Raw genomic sequence first — 15,623 nt, forward strand, 5'->3', positions numbered from 1 at the left:
GCTTCTCAAAGAGCAGAGAAGCAGGCGGCCGTCTCGATCAGCGTGACCTAGAGCGTTCACGTCAAGAGAGGAGCACCTTCAAACAGGCTACCAATGCACAGCTTTCGAGGAAGGTACCTCCACGCCAAGAAAGTGACACCTTGAGGGTGATCCGGGCACCGATGTGTTCCCCCGGAAGGTCATTCTACCACTTGTAATTCCTAAGGGAGCTGAGCCGCACAATGTATGCCCCACAGTGGCGAGGCGAAAACATTTCAAAAGCCAGTGAACCACAAAATACACAGGCCCAGTAGTGCCACCTACTTCTCTCAGAGAACAAAGAGTTCCCATGCAGTGCGCTCCCTCCTTGAATGGAAAGTGCAGTTTAGTGTGTTCAAGGAACAGTCATGCTCGAGAGCGCTGCAGGAGGGCACTCTCCAAAGTTAATGAGAAGCTGCCCTCTCTCGCGTGGGTAAAGGCCGAACACCGTGAAGGTATCTCTCTGTGTGCAAAAGGAGGAGACAGAAAGGCCATCTCTCGGAAAAGATCAGGAACCCTCTGAGCGCAAAAAGAGCGACGGTATTTCTCAAGTACGGCCCTTTCAGTGTATCGGACTTAATAAACACGACTCGCTGTGCCCGGCAAACTTGTAGACGTCCTGCAAAGTTTAGTGAGTGTTCCAGGAGAGCTGCCGGACGCCTTCGTTTCCGAAGCCAAAGGAGCACGAACTCGCCGCAAGCAGCCTGCCTTAGGCTTCCTCGCTCCACAAGTATGCGTCGTCCCCAGGAGGGAGCTTGAACGTTGACAAGCCCCCGTTACTTTCAGGGGTCTGGAGTGTAGGAGGAATGAAGGGCGCACAAAGGCGTTCTCAAAGGAGTGCGCTCTCAAACCGAAGGTCTCCCTGGTGGCGGCGGTGAGCCTTTCTGCAGATCAAGATAGTGAGGTGGGCTGTAACGAAAGGCCGCCTCCGACAGCCCATGTGCTCGGAGGCTCCCAGCGCAAGTCAGGGCTGTGGCATCCGGCGGCTAGGCCAGTGCTTTGGCGCCAGGTTGCTTGCCACAGGCGATGGGCATACTGCATATAGGTAGTCCCTTAGTGAGGTCCTCGGTAAGTAAGAGTGGTTCTTAAGTGAGCGGACTCCGCAAAAATAGAGCCAAGGAGCTTGGTGGGAAAAGGCTTTGAGGCGCCAACGGCCAGCGCGAGGCCGACAGATGCAATGGCACAATTCGTTGCTTAGCCTAGGAAAGAACTCCTAAGCAGCGCATTCCTTCCTGGGCTGGAAGACATCTGTGAAACCTGTGGCAGGACAACTTTTGGATGAGACGTCCCTGAGCTCTTTTGACTAGGCCTCTACAGCTGCACTCATTTCTCTGTGGCGTATGCCAAGCAGTAAGCGAGCCTCGTCCATCACAGCAGTAGCCTGTTGCCCCGGCTTAGAAAGTATAGAGGACGGTGAGGGAAAACGAAAGAGGTGTGCTAACAAGACGCGGGCTCTCTGCAAACGTTACAGGAAACCCTGCGTTGGACCCTCTCGGCTAGGGGAGTGGTAGGAGCTCTGTCCACACACCGTTTGCAGAGATGCAGGCCCAGCCAGGTGGCAGGCTGCGTTCAGAGGGGTTGTGGCAGCAGTACGTCTGTGACGCCTGTGGAGGCTTTGGAGCGTTGACGTGTGGACATCGGGGGTCCGAGCGTGCACTCGTGGTTAGGCGCTTTGCACCGGGGACGAGGGCAGGTAAAGTCGTTAGTTGAGAGAAGCAGAAGGCCGTACTATTTGCACGGGCTGCGCTGCGTGTACCCTCAAAGCAGCCTCTCGAAGAGCAGGGAGGCAGAGGGCATCTCGGCCGGCATCACCAAGGGCGTCCTGTCACGAAATGTGCAACTTGCAAGCAGGCTACCAACGCGCAGCTTTCGCGGAAGGCACCTCCTCGCCAAGAGAGTGATACCTTGAGCGTGATCTGGGCAGCGATGTGTTTCCCCGGAGAGTAATTCTAGCACGTATAGATGCTAACTGAGCTTAGCGGCACAACGTATGCCCCACAATGGCGAGGCAAAAACGCTTGCAAAGGCAGGGAACAGGCGCCAGTGCTTCCTCTCAGAGAACAAACAGTTCCCATGCAGTGCGTGCCCTCCTCGAAATGAAAGTGCGGTTTAGTGTGTTCAAAGAACAGTCATGATCGAGAGCGCTGCAGGAGTACACTCTCAAAAGTTAATGGGAAGATGCCCTCCCACGAGTGGCTATAGGCCGAACGCCGTGAAGTCCTTTTTCTCCTGCGTGCCAAAGGAGAAAAGAAAAAGGCCATCTCTGCGAAAAGAAAAGGGACCTATGGTGCTCCAAAACAACGACAATATTTTTCAAGTACGGCCCTTTCACAGTATGGGACTGAACACCGTGACTCGCTGCGCCTGGCGTACTCGTAAGAGGTCCTGCCGAAGATCTGTGTGGTTTCCAGGAGAGCTACCGGATGCCTTCATTTCAGAAGCCAAAGGAACATGAACTGGATGCAAGCAGCCCGGTTTAGGCTGCCTCGCTGCACAAGCATGTGTGGTCCGCGCGAAGGGACTTCGAACGTTGAATGAGCGGCCCCCGTTACTTTTAGGGGTCTGGAGCGTACGAGGAATGAAGGCACCACAAAGGCGTTTTCAACAGACTGCCCTCTCAAACTAAAAAATTCTCCCTGGTGGCAGTGAGACTCTCTGGAGATCAAGGTGGTGACTTGGACTGTAACTAACGCCTGCTCCAACAGGCCCTAGGCTCTGGAGGCTCCCTGTGCAGTCGAGACGGTCGTATCTGGCAACCAAGGCCATGTTTTGGCCCCAGTTTGCATGCCAGACGTGATGGGCGTACCGAGTATAATCCCTTCCTGAGATCCTTGGGTGAGTAAGGGTAATTTTCAGGTGAGCTGGCCTCCGCAAGGTAGAACCGAGGAGGCTGTTGGGAAAAGGCCAAGGCTTTGAGATGGCAACGGTCAGCACGAGCTTGACAGCTGCAAGGCCAGAAATCATTTCTTATCCTAGGAAACAGCTCCTTCGCGGCGACTTCTTCCCTGGGCTGGAAGATACTATGGACTCTGCAGCTAGCCAAATGTTGGCCTGAGACGTCGCCGAGCTCTTTTGACTAGCCCTCTACAGCTGCACTCACTTCTCTGGGGCGTATGAAAGGCAGTAAGCAGACCCCGTCCACCGCAGCAGAAGGCTGTTCCCCCCCACCCCCCACCCCCAGCTTAGAAAGCACAGACGAGGGTGAGGGAAGAGGAAAAAGAGAGGAGCACCAGAAAGTGCTCTCTGCAAACGTTACAGGAAACCCTGCGTTGGACCCTCTCGGCTAGGGGAGTGGTAGGTGCTCTGTTCACACGCCGTTTGCAGAGATGCAGCCCCAGCCAGGCGGCAGGCTGCGTCCAGAGGGGAAGTGGAAGCAGTACGCCTGTGAAGGCTTTGGAATATTGACGTGTGGACGTCGGGCTCAGAGCGCGCAATTGTGGTGAGGTGCTTTGCCCCGGGGACGAGGGCGGGGAGAGTCGTGAGTTGAGAGAAACAGAAGGCTGAACTTTGCACAGGCTACGCTGAGTGTATCCTCAAAGCAGGGCTTCTCAAAGAGCAGAGAAGCAGGCGGCCGTCTCGATCAGCGTGACCTAGAGCGTTCACGTCAAGAGAGGAGCACCTTCAAACAGGCTACCAATGCACAGCTTTCGAGGAAGGTACCTCCACGCCAAGAAAGTGACACCTTGAGGGTGATCCGGGCACCGATGTGTTCCCCCGGAAGGTCATTCTACCACTTGTAATTCCTAAGGGAGCTGAGCCGCACAATGTATGCCCCACAGTGGCGAGGCGAAAACATTTCAAAAGCCAGTGAACCACAAAATACACAGGCCCAGTAGTGCCACCTACTTCTCTCAGAGAACAAAGAGTTCCCATGCAGTGCGCTCCCTCCTTGAATGGAAAGTGCAGTTTAGTGTGTTCAAGGAACAGTCATGCTCGAGAGCGCTGCAGGAGGGCACTCTCCAAAGTTAATGAGAAGCTGCCCTCTCTCGCGTGGGTAAAGGCCGAACACCGTGAAGGTATCTCTCTGTGTGCAAAAGGAGGAGACAGAAAGGCCATCTCTCGGAAAAGATCAGGAACCCTCTGAGCGCAAAAAGAGCGACGGTATTTCTCAAGTACGGCCCTTTCAGTGTATCGGACTTAATAAACACGACTCGCTGTGCCCGGCAAACTTGTAGACGTCCTGCAAAGTTTAGTGAGTGTTCCAGGAGAGCTGCCGGACGCCTTCGTTTCCGAAGCCAAAGGAGCACGAACTCGCCGCAAGCAGCCTGCCTTAGGCTTCCTCGCTCCACAAGTATGCGTCGTCCCCAGGAGGGAGCTTGAACGTTGACAAGCCCCCGTTACTTTCAGGGGTCTGGAGTGTAGGAGGAATGAAGGGCGCACAAAGGCGTTCTCAAAGGAGTGCGCTCTCAAACCGAAGGTCTCCCTGGTGGCGGCGGTGAGCCTTTCTGCAGATCAAGATAGTGAGGTGGGCTGTAACGAAAGGCCGCCTCCGACAGCCCATGTGCTCGGAGGCTCCCAGCGCAAGTCAGGGCTGTGGCATCCGGCGGCTAGGCCAGTGCTTTGGCGCCAGGTTGCTTGCCACAGGCGATGGGCATACTGCATATAGGTAGTCCCTTAGTGAGGTCCTCGGTAAGTAAGAGTGGTTCTTAAGTGAGCGGACTCCGCAAAAATAGAGCCAAGGAGCTTGGTGGGAAAAGGCTTTGAGGCGCCAACGGCCAGCGCGAGGCCGACAGATGCAATGGCACAATTCGTTGCTTAGCCTAGGAAAGAACTCCTAAGCAGCGCATTCCTTCCTGGGCTGGAAGACATCTGTGAACCCTGTGGCAGGACAACTTTTGGATGAGACGTCCCTGAGCTCTTTTGACTAGGCCTCTACAGCTGCACTCATTTCTCTGTGGCGTATGCCAAGCAGTAAGCGAGCCTCGTCCATCACAGCAGTAGCCTGTTGCCCCGGCTTAGAAAGTATAGAGGACGGTGAGGGAAAACGAAAGAGGTGTGCTAACAAGACGCGGGCTCTCTGCAAACGTTACAGGAAACCCTGCGTTGGACCCTCTCGGCTAGGGGAGTGGTAGGAGCTCTGTCCACACACCGTTTGCAGAGATGCAGGCCCAGCCAGGTGGCAGGCTGCGTTCAGAGGGGTTGTGGCAGCAGTACGTCTGTGACGCCTGTGGAGGCTTTGGAGCGTTGACGTGTGGACATCGGGGGTCCGAGCGTGCACTCGTGGTTAGGCGCTTTGCACCGGGGACGAGGGCAGGTAAAGTCGTTAGTTGAGAGAAGCAGAAGGCCGTACTATTTGCACGGGCTGCGCTGCGTGTACCCTCAAAGCAGCCTCTCGAAGAGCAGGGAGGCAGAGGGCATCTCGGCCGGCATCACCAAGGGCGTCCTGTCACGAAATGTGCAACTTGCAAGCAGGCTACCAACGCGCAGCTTTCGCGGAAGGCACCTCCTCGCCAAGAGAGTGATACCTTGAGCGTGATCTGGGCAGCGATGTGTTTCCCCGGAGAGTAATTCTAGCACGTATAGATGCTAACTGAGCTTAGCGGCACAACGTATGCCCCACAATGGCGAGGCAAAAACGCTTGCAAAGGCAGGGAACAGGCGCCAGTGCTTCCTCTCAGAGAACAAACAGTTCCCATGCAGTGCGTGCCCTCCTCGAAATGAAAGTGCGGTTTAGTGTGTTCAAAGAACAGTCATGATCGAGAGCGCTGCAGGAGTACACTCTCAAAAGTTAATGGGAAGATGCCCTCCCACGAGTGGCTATAGGCCAAACGCCGTGAAGTCCTTTTTCTCCTGCGTGCCAAAGGAGAAAAGAAAAAGGCCATCTCTGCGAAAAGAACAGGGACCTATGGTGCTCCAAAACAACGACAATATTTTTCAAGTACGGCCCTTTCACAGTATGGGACTGAACACCGTGACTCGCTGCGCCTGGCGTACTCGTAAGAGGTCCTGCCGAAGATCTGTGTGGTTTCCAGGAGAGCTACCGGATGCCTTCGTTTCAGAAGCCAAAGGAACATGAACTGGATGCAAGCAGCCCGGCTTAGGCTGCCTCGCTGCACAAGCATGTGTGGTCCGCGCGAAGGGACTTCGAACGTTGAATGAGCGGCCCCCGTTACTTTTAGGGGTCTGGAGCGTACGAGGAATGAAGGCACCACAAAGGCGTTTTCAACAGACTGCCCTCTCAAACTAAAAAATTCTCCCTGGTGGCAGTGAGACTCTCTGGAGATCAAGGTGGTGACTTGGACTGTAACTAACGCCTGCTCCAACAGGCCCTAGGCTCTGGAGGCTCCCTGTGCAGTCGAGACGGTCGTATCTGGCAACCAAGGCCATGTTTTGGCCCCAGTTTGCATGCCACACGTGATGGGCGTACCGAGTATAATCCCTTCCTGAGATCCTTGGGTGAGTAAGGGTAATTTTCAGGTGAGCTGGCCTCCGCAAGGTAGAACCGAGGAGGCTGTTGGGAAAAGGCCAAGGCTTTGAGATGGCAACGGTCAGCACGAGCTTGACAGCTGCAAGGCCAGAAATCATTTCTTATCCTAGGAAACAGCTCCTTCGCGGCGACTTCTTCCCTGGGCTGGAAGATACTGTGGACTCTGCAGCTAGCCAAATGTTGGCCAGAGACGTCGCCGAGCTCTTTTGACTAGCCCTCTACAGCTGCACTCATTTCTCTCTGGCGTATGACAGGCAGTAAGCAGACCCCGTCCACCGCAGCAGAAGGCTGTTCCCCCCCACCCCCCACCCCCAGCTTAGAAAGCACTGACGAGGGTGAGGGAAGAGGAAAAAGAGAGGAGCACCAGAAAGTGCTCTCTGCAAACGTTACAGGAAACCCTGCGTTGGACCCTCTCGGCTAGGGGAGTGGTAGGAGCTCTCTCCACATGCCGTTTGCAGAGATGCAGCCCCAGCCAGGCGGCAGGCTGCGTCCAGAGGGGAAGTGGAAGCAGTACGCCTGTGAAGGCTTTGGAATATTGACGTGTGGACGTCGGGCTCAGGGCGCGCAATTGTGGTGAGGCGCTTTGCCCCGGGGACGAGGGCGGGTAGAGTCGTGAGTTGAGAGAAACAGAAGGCTGAACTTTGCACAGGCTTCGCTGAGTGTATCCTCAAAGCAGGGCTTCTCAAAGAGCAGAGAAGCAGGCGGCCGTCTCGATCAGCGTGACCTAGAGCGTTCACGTCAAGAGAGGAGCACCTTCAAACAGGCTACCAATGCACAGCTTTCGAGGAAGGTACCTCCACGCCAAGAAAGTGAGATCTTGAGGGTGATCCGGGCACCGATGTGTTCCCCCGGAAGGTCATTCTACCACTTGTAATTCCTAAGGGAGCTGAGCCGCACAATGTATGCCCCACAGTGGCGAGGCGAAAACATTTCAAAAGCCAGTGAACCACAAAATACACAGGCCCAGTAGTGCCACCTACTTCTCTCAGAGAACAAAGAGTTCCCATGCAGTGCGCTCCCTCCTCGAATGGAAAGTGCAGTTTAGTGTGTTCAAGGAACAGTCATGCTCGAGAGCGCTGCAGGAGGGCACTCTCCAAAGTAAATGAGAAGCTGCCCTCTCTCGCGCGGGTAAAGGCCGAACACCGTGAAGGTATCTCTCTGTGTGCAAAAGGAGGAGACAGAAAGGCCATCTCTCGGAAAAGATCAGGAACCCTCTGAGCGCAAAAAGAGCGACGGTATTTCTCAAGTACGGCCCTTTCAGTGTATCGGACTTAATAACCACGACTCGCTGTGCCCGGCAAACTTGTAGACGTCCTGCAAAGTTTAGTGAGTGTTCCAGGAGAGCTGCCGGACGCCTTCGTTTCCGAAGCCAAAGGAGCGCACTCGCCGCAAGCAGCCTGCCTTAGGCTTCCTCGCTCCACAAGTATGCGTCGTCCCCAGGAGGGAGCTTGAACGTTGACAAGCCCCCGTTACTTTCAGGGGTCTGGAGTGTAGGAGGAATGAAGGGCGCACAAAGGCGTTCTCAAAGGAGTGCGCTCTCAAACCGAAGGTCTCCCTGGTGGCGGCGGTGAGCCTTTCTGCAGATCAAGATAGTGAGGTGGGCTGTAACGAAAGGCCGCCTCCGACAGCCCATGTGCTCGGAGGCTCCCAGCGCAAGTCAGGGCTGTGGCATCCGGCGGCTAGGCCAGTGCTTTGGCGCCAGGTTGCTTGCCACAGGCGATGGGCATACTGCACATAGGTAGTCCCTTAGTGAGGTCCTCGGTAAGTAAGAGTGGTTCTTAAGTGAGCGGACTCCGCAAAAATAGAGCCAAGGAGCTTGGTGGGAAAAGGCTTTGAGGCGCCAACGGCCAGCGCGAGGCCGACAGATGCAATGGCACAATTCGTTGCTTAGCCTAGGAAAGAACTCCTAAGCAGCGCATTCCTTCCTGGGCTGGAAGACATCTGTGAACCCTGTGGCAGGACAACTTTTGGACTGAGACGTCCCTGAGCTCTTTTGACTAGGCCTCTACAGCTGCACTCATTTCTCTGTGGCGTATGCCAAGCAGTAAGCGAGCCTCGTCCATCACAGCAGTAGCCTGTTGCCCCGGCTTAGAAAGTATAGAGGACGGTGAGGGAAAACGAAAGAGGTGTGCTAACAAGACGGGGGCTCTCTGCAAACGTTACAGGAAACCCTGCGTTGGAAGCTCTCGGCTAGGGGAGTGGTAGGAGCTCTGTCCACACACCATTTGCAGAGATGCAGGCCCAGCCAGGTGGCAGGCTGCGTTCAGAGGGGTTGTGGCAGCAGTACGTCTGTGACGCCTGTGGAGGCTTTGGAGCGTTGACGTGTGGACATCGGGGGTCAGAGCGTGCACTCGTGGTTAGGCGCTTTGCACCGGGGACGAGGGCAGGTAAAGTCGTTAGTTGAGAGAAGCAGAAGGCCGTACTATTTGCACGGGCTGCGCTGCGTGTACCCTGAAAGCAGCCTCTCGAAGAGCAGGGAGGCAGAGGGCATCTCGGCCGGCATCACCAAGGGCGTCCTGTCACGAAATGTGCAACTTGCAAGCAGGCTACCAACGCGCAGCTTTCGCGGAAGGCACCTCCTCGCCAAGAGAGTGATACCTTGAGCGTGATCTGGGCAGCGATGTGTTCCCCCGGAGAGTAATTCTAGCACGTATAGATGCTAAGTGAGCTTAGCGGCACAACGTATGCCCCACAATGGCGAGGCAAAAACGTTTGCAAAGGCAGGGAACAGGCGCCGGTGCTTCCGCTCAGAGAACAAACAGTTCCCATGCAGTGCGTGCCCTCCTCGAAATGAAAGTGCGGTTTAGTGTGTTCAAAGAACAGTCATGATCGAGAGCGCTGCAGGAGTACACTCTCAAAAGTTAATGGGAAGATGCCCTCCCACGAGTGGCTATAGCCCGAAAGCCGTGAAGTCCTTTTTCTCCTGCGTGCCAAAGGAGAAAAGAAAAAGGCCATCTCTGCGAAAAGAAAAGGGACCTATGGTGCTCCAAAACAACGACAATAATTTTCAAGTACGGCCTTTTCACAGTATGGGACTGAACACCGTGACTCGCTGCGCCTGGCGTCCTCGTAAGAGGTCCTGCCGAAGATCTGTGTGGTTTCCAGGAGAGCTACCGGATGCCTTCGTTTCAGAAGCCAAAGGAACATGAACTGGATGCAAGCAGCCCGGCTTAGGCTGCCTCGCTGCACAAGCATGTGTGGTCCGCGCGAAGGGACTTCGAACGTTGAATGAGCGGCCCCCGTTACTTTTAGGGGTCTGGAGCGTACGAGGAATGAAGGCACCACAAACGCGTTTTCAACAGACTGACTTCAAACTAAAAAATTCTCCCTGGTGGCAGTGAGACTCTCTGGAGATCAAGGTGGTGACTTGGACTGTAACTAACGCCTGCTCCAACAGGCCCTAGGCTCTGGAGGCTCCCTGTGCAGTCGAGACGGTCGTATCTGGCAACCAAGGCCATGTTTTGGCCCCAGTTTGCATGCCAGACGTGATGGGCGTACCGAGTATAATCCCTTCCTGAGATCCTTGGGTGAGTAAGGGTAATTTTCAGGTGAGCTGGCCTCCGCAAGGTAGAACCGAGGAGGCTGTTGGGAAAAGGCCAAGGCTTTGAGATGGCAACGGTCAGCACGAGCTTGACAGCTGCAAGGCCAGAAATCATTTCTTATCCTAGGAAACAGCTCCTTCGCGGCGACTTCTTCCCTGGGCTGGAAGATACTGTGGACTCTGCAGCTAGCCAAATGTTGGCCTGAGACGTCGCCGAGCTCTTTTGACTAGCCTTCTACAGCTGCACTCATTTCTCTGGGGCGTATGCCAAGCAGTAAGCGAGCCTCGTCCATCACAGCAGTAGCCTGTTGCCCCGGCTTAGAAAGTATAGAGGACGTTGAGGGAAAACGAAAGAGGTGTGCTAACAAGACGCGGGCTCTCTGCAAACGTTACAGGAAACCCTGCGTTGGACCCTCTCGGCTAGGGGAGTGGTAGGAGCTCTGTCCACACACCGTTTGCAGAGATGCAGGCCCAGCCAGGTGGCAGGCTGCGTTCAGAGGGGTTGTGGCAGCAGTACGTCTGTGACGCCTGTGGAGGCTTTGGAGCGTTGACGTGTGGACATCGGGGGTCAGAGCGTGCACTCGTGGTTAGGCGCTTTGCACCGGGGACGAGGGCAGGTAAAGTCGTTAGTTGAGAGAAGCAGAAGGCCGTACTATTTGCACGGGCTGCGCTGCGTGTACCCTGAAAGCAGCCTCTCGAAGAGCAGGGAGGCAGAGGGCATCTCGGCCGGCATCACCAAGGGCGTCCTGTCACGAAATGTGCAACTTGCAAGCAGGCTACCAACGCGCAGCTTTTGCGGAAGGCACCTCCTCGCCAAGAGAGTGATACCTTGAGCGTGATCTGGGCAGCGATGTGTTCCCCCGGAGCGTAATTCTAGCACGTATAGATGCTAAGTGAGCTTAGCGGCACAACGTATGCCCCACAATGGCGAGGCAAAAACGCTTGCAAAGGCAGGGAACAGGCGCCGGTGCTTCCTCTCAGAGAACAAACAGTTCCCATGCAGTGCGTGCCCTCCTCGAAATGAAAGTGCGGTTTAGTGTGTTCAAAGAACAGTCATGATCGAGAGCGCTGCAGGAGTACACTCTCAAAAGTTAATGGGAAGATGCCCTCCCACGAGTGGCTATAGGCCGAACGCCGTGAAGTCCTTTTTCTCCTGCGTGCCAAAGGAGAAAAGAAAAAGGCCATCTCTGCGAAAAGAAAAGGGACCTATGGTGCTCCAAAACAACGACAATATTTTTCAAGTACGGCCCTTTCACAGTATGGGACTGAACACCGTGACTCGCTGCGCCTGGCGTACTCGTAAGAGGTCCTGCCGAAGATCTGTGTGGTTTCCAGGAGAGCTACCGGATGCCTTCATTTCAGAAGCCAAAGGAACATGAACTGGATGCAAGCAGCCCGGTTTAGGCTGCCTCGCTGCACAAGCATGTGTGGTCCGCGCGAAGGGACTTCGAACGTTGAATGAGCGGCCCCCGTTACTTTTAGGGGTCTGGAGCGTACGAGGAATGAAGGCACCACAAAGGCGTTTTCAACAGACTGCCCTCTCAAACTAAAAAATTCTCCCTGGTGGCAGTGAGACTCTCTGGAGATCAAGGTGGTGACTTGGACTGTAACTAACGCCTGCTCCAACAGGCCCTAGGCTCTGGAGGCTCCCTGTGCAGTCGAGACGGTCGTATCTGGCAACCAAGGCCATGTTTTGGCCCCAGTTTGCATGCCACACGTGATGGGCGTACCGAGTATAATCCCTTCCTGAGATCCTTGGGCGAGTAAGGGTAATTTTCAGGTGAGCTGGCCTCCGCAAGGTAGAACCGAGGAGGCTGTTGGGAAAAGGCCAAGGCTTTGAGATGGCAACGGTCAGCACGAGCTTGACAGCTGCAAGGCCAGAAATCATTTCTTATCCTAGGAAACAGCTCCTTCGCGGCGACTTCTTCCCTGGGCTGGAAGATACTATGGACTCTGCAGCTAGCCAAATGTTGGCCTGAGACGTCGCCGAGCTCTTTTGACTAGCCCTCTACAGCTGCACTCACTTCTCTGGGGCGTATGACAGGCAGTAAGCAGACCCCGTCCACCGCAGCAGAAGGCTGTTCCCCCCCACCCCCCACCCCCAGCTTAGAAAGCACAGACGAGGGTGAGGGAAGAGGAAAAAGAGAGGAGCACCAGAAAGTGCTCTCTGCAAACATTACAGGAAACCCTGCGTTGGACCCTCTCGGCTAGGGGAGTGGTAGGTGCTCTGTTCACACGCCGTTTGCAGAGATGCAGCCCCAGCCAGGCGGCAGGCTGCGTCCAGAGGGGAAGTGGAAGCAGTACGCCTGTGAAGGCTTTGGAATATTGACGTGTGGACGTCGGGCTCAGAGCGCGCAATTGTGGTGAGGTGCTTTGCCCCGGGGACGAGGGCGGGTAGAGTCGTGAGTTGAGAGAAACAGAAGGCTGAACTTTGCACAGGCTACGCTGAGTGTATCCTCAAAGCAGGGCTTCTCAAAGAGCAGAGAAGCAGGCGGCCGTCTCGATCAGCGTGACCTAGAGCGTTCACGTCAAGAGAGGAGCACCTTCAAACAGGCTACCAATGCACAGCTTTCGAGGAAGGTACCTCCACGCCAAGAAAGTGACACCTTGAGGGTGATCCGGGCACCGATGTGTTCCCCCGGAAGGTCATTCTACCACTTGTAATTCCTAAGGGAGCTGAGCCGCACAATGTATGCCCCACAGTGGCGAGGCGAAAACATTTCAAAAGCCAGTGAACCACAAAATACACAGGCCCAGTAGTGCCACCTACTTCTCTCAGAGAACAAAGAGTTCCCATGCAGTGCGCTCCCTCCTTGAATGGAAAGTGCAGTTTAGTGTGTTCAAGGAACAGTCATGCTCGAGAGCGCTGCAGGAGGGCACTCTCCAAAGTTAATGAGAAGCTGCCCTCTCTCGCGTGGGTAAAGGCCGAACACCGTGAAGGTATCTCTCTGTGTGCAAAAGGAGGAGACAGAAAGGCCATCTCTCGGAAAAGATCAGGAACCCTCTGAGCGCAAAAAGAGCGACGGTATTTCTCAAGTACGGCCCTTTCAGTGTATCGGACTTAATAAACACGACTCGCTGTGCCCGGCAAACTTGTAGACGTCCTGCAAAGTTTAGTGAGTGTTCCAGGAGAGCTGCCGGACGCCTTCGTTTCCGAAGCCAAAGGAGCACGAACTCGCCGCAAGCAGCCTGCCTTAGGCTTCCTCGCTCCACAAGTATGCGTCGTCCCCAGGAGGGAGCTTGAACGTTGACAAGCCCCCGTTACTTTCAGGGGTCTGGAGTGTAGGAGGAATGAAGGGCGCACAAAGGCGTTCTCAAAGGAGTGCGCTCTCAAACCGAAGGTCTCCCTGGTGGCGGCGGTGAGCCTTTCTGCAGATCAAGATAGTGAGGTGGGCTGTAACGAAAGGCCGCCTCCGACAGCCCATGTGCTCGGAGGCTCCCAGCGCAAGTCAGGGCTGTGGCATCCGGCGGCTAGGCCAGTGCTTTGGCGCCAGGTTGCTTGCCACAGGCGATGGGCATACTGCATATAGGTAGTCCCTTAGTGAGGTCCTCGGTAAGTAAGAGTGGTTCTTAAGTGAGCGGACTCCGCAAAAATAGAGCCAAGGAGCTTGGTGGGAAAAGGCTTTGAGGCGCCAACGGCCAGCGCGAGGCCGACAGATGCAATGGCACAATTCGTTGCTTAGCCTAGGAAAGAACTCCTAAGCAGCGCATTCCTTCCTGGGCTGGAAGACATCTGTGAACCCTGTGGCAGGACAACTTTTGGACTGAGACGTCCCTGAGCTCTTTTGACTAGGCCTCTACAGCTGCACTCATTTCTCTGTGGCGTATGCCAAGCAGTAAGCGAGCCTCGTCCATCACAGCAGTAGCCTGTTGCCCCGGCTTAGAAAGTATAGAGGACGGTGAGGGAAAACGAAAGAGGTGTGCTAACAAGACGCGGGCTCTCTGCAAACGTTACAGGAAACCCTGCGTTGGACCCTCTCGGCTAGGGGAGTGGTAGGAGCTCTGTCCACACACCGTTTGCAGAGATGCAGGCCCAGCCAGGTGGCAGGCTGCGTTCAGAGGGGTTGTGGCAGCAGTACGTCTGTGACGCCTGTGGAGGCTTTGGAGCGTTGACGTGTGGACATCGGGGGTCCGAGCGTGCACTCGTGGTTAGGCGCTTTGCACCGGGGACGAGGGCAGGTAAAGTCGTTAGTTGAGAGAAGCAGAAGGCCGTACTATTTGCACGGGCTGCGCTGCGTGTACCCTCAAAGCAGCCTCTCGAAGAGCAGGGAGGCAGAGGGCATCTCGGCCGGCATCACCAAGGGCGTCCTGTCACGAAATGTGCAACTTGCAAGCAGGCTACCAACGCGCAGCTTTCGCGGAAGGCACCTCCTCGCCAAGAGAGTGATACCTTGAGCGTGATCTGGGCAGCGATGTGTTTCCCCGGAGAGTAATTCTAGCACGTATAGATGCTAACTGAGCTTAGCGGCACAACGTATGCCCCACAATGGCGAGGCAAAAACGCTTGCAAAGGCAGGGAACAGGCGCCAGTGCTTCCTCTCAGAGAACAAACAGTTCCCATGCAGTGCGTGCCCTCCTCGAAATGAAAGTGCGGTTTAGTGTGTTCAAAGAACAGTCATGATCGAGAGCGCTGCAGGAGTACACTCTCAAAAGTTAATGGGAAGATGCCCTCCCACGAGTGGCTATAGGCCGAACGCCGTGAAGTCCTTTTTCTCCTGCGTGCCAAAGGAGAAAAGAAAAAGGCCATCTCTGCGAAAAGAAAAGGGACCTATGGTGCTCCAAAACAACGACAATATTTTTCAAGTACGGCCCTTTCACAGTATGGGACTGAACACCGTGACTCGCTGCGCCTGGCGTACTCGTAAGAGGTCCTGCCGAAGATCTGTGTGGTTTCCAGGAGAGCTACCGGATGCCTTCGTTTCAGAAGCCAAAGGAACATGAACTGGATGCAAGCAGCCCGGCTTAGGCTGCCTCGCTGCACAAGCATGTGTGGTCCGCGCGAAGGGACTTCGAACGTTGAATGAGTGGCCCCCGTTACTTTTAGGGGTCTGGAGCGTACGAGGAATGAAGGCACCACAAAGGCGTTTTCAACAGACTGCCCTCTCAAACTAAAAAATTCTCCCTGGTGGCAGTGAGACTCTCTGGAGATCAAGGTGGTGACTTGGACTGTAACTAACGCCTGCTCCAACAGGCCCTAGGCTCTGGAGGCTCCCTGTGCAGTCGAGACGGTCGTATCTGGCAACCAAGGCCATGTTTTGGCCCCAGTTTGCATGCCACACGTGATGGGCGTACCGAGTATAATCCCTTCCTGAGATCCTTGGGTGAGTAAGGGTAATTTTCAGGTGAGCTGGCCTCCGCAAGGTAGAACCGAGGAGGCTGTTGGGAAAAGGCCAAGGCTTTGAGATGGCAACGGTCAGCACGAGCTTGACAGCTGCAAGGCCAGAAATCATTTCTTATCCTAGGAAACAGCTCCTTCGCGGCGACTTCTTCCCTGGGCTGGAAGATACTATGGACTCTGCAGCTAGCCAAATGTTGGCCTGAGACGTCGCCGAGCTCTTTTGACTAGCCCTCTACAGCTGCACTCACTTCTCTGGGGCGTATGAAAGGCAGTAAGCAGACCCCGTCCACCGCAGCAGA

Source organism: Delphinapterus leucas, chromosome 3 (genome assembly GCF_059928025.1).
Source record: "Delphinapterus leucas isolate spDelLeu-1000000601 "Yukka" chromosome 3, BTC_Dleu_Yukka2, whole genome shotgun sequence".
NCBI classification, from domain to species: domain Eukaryota; kingdom Metazoa; phylum Chordata; class Mammalia; order Artiodactyla; family Monodontidae; genus Delphinapterus; species Delphinapterus leucas.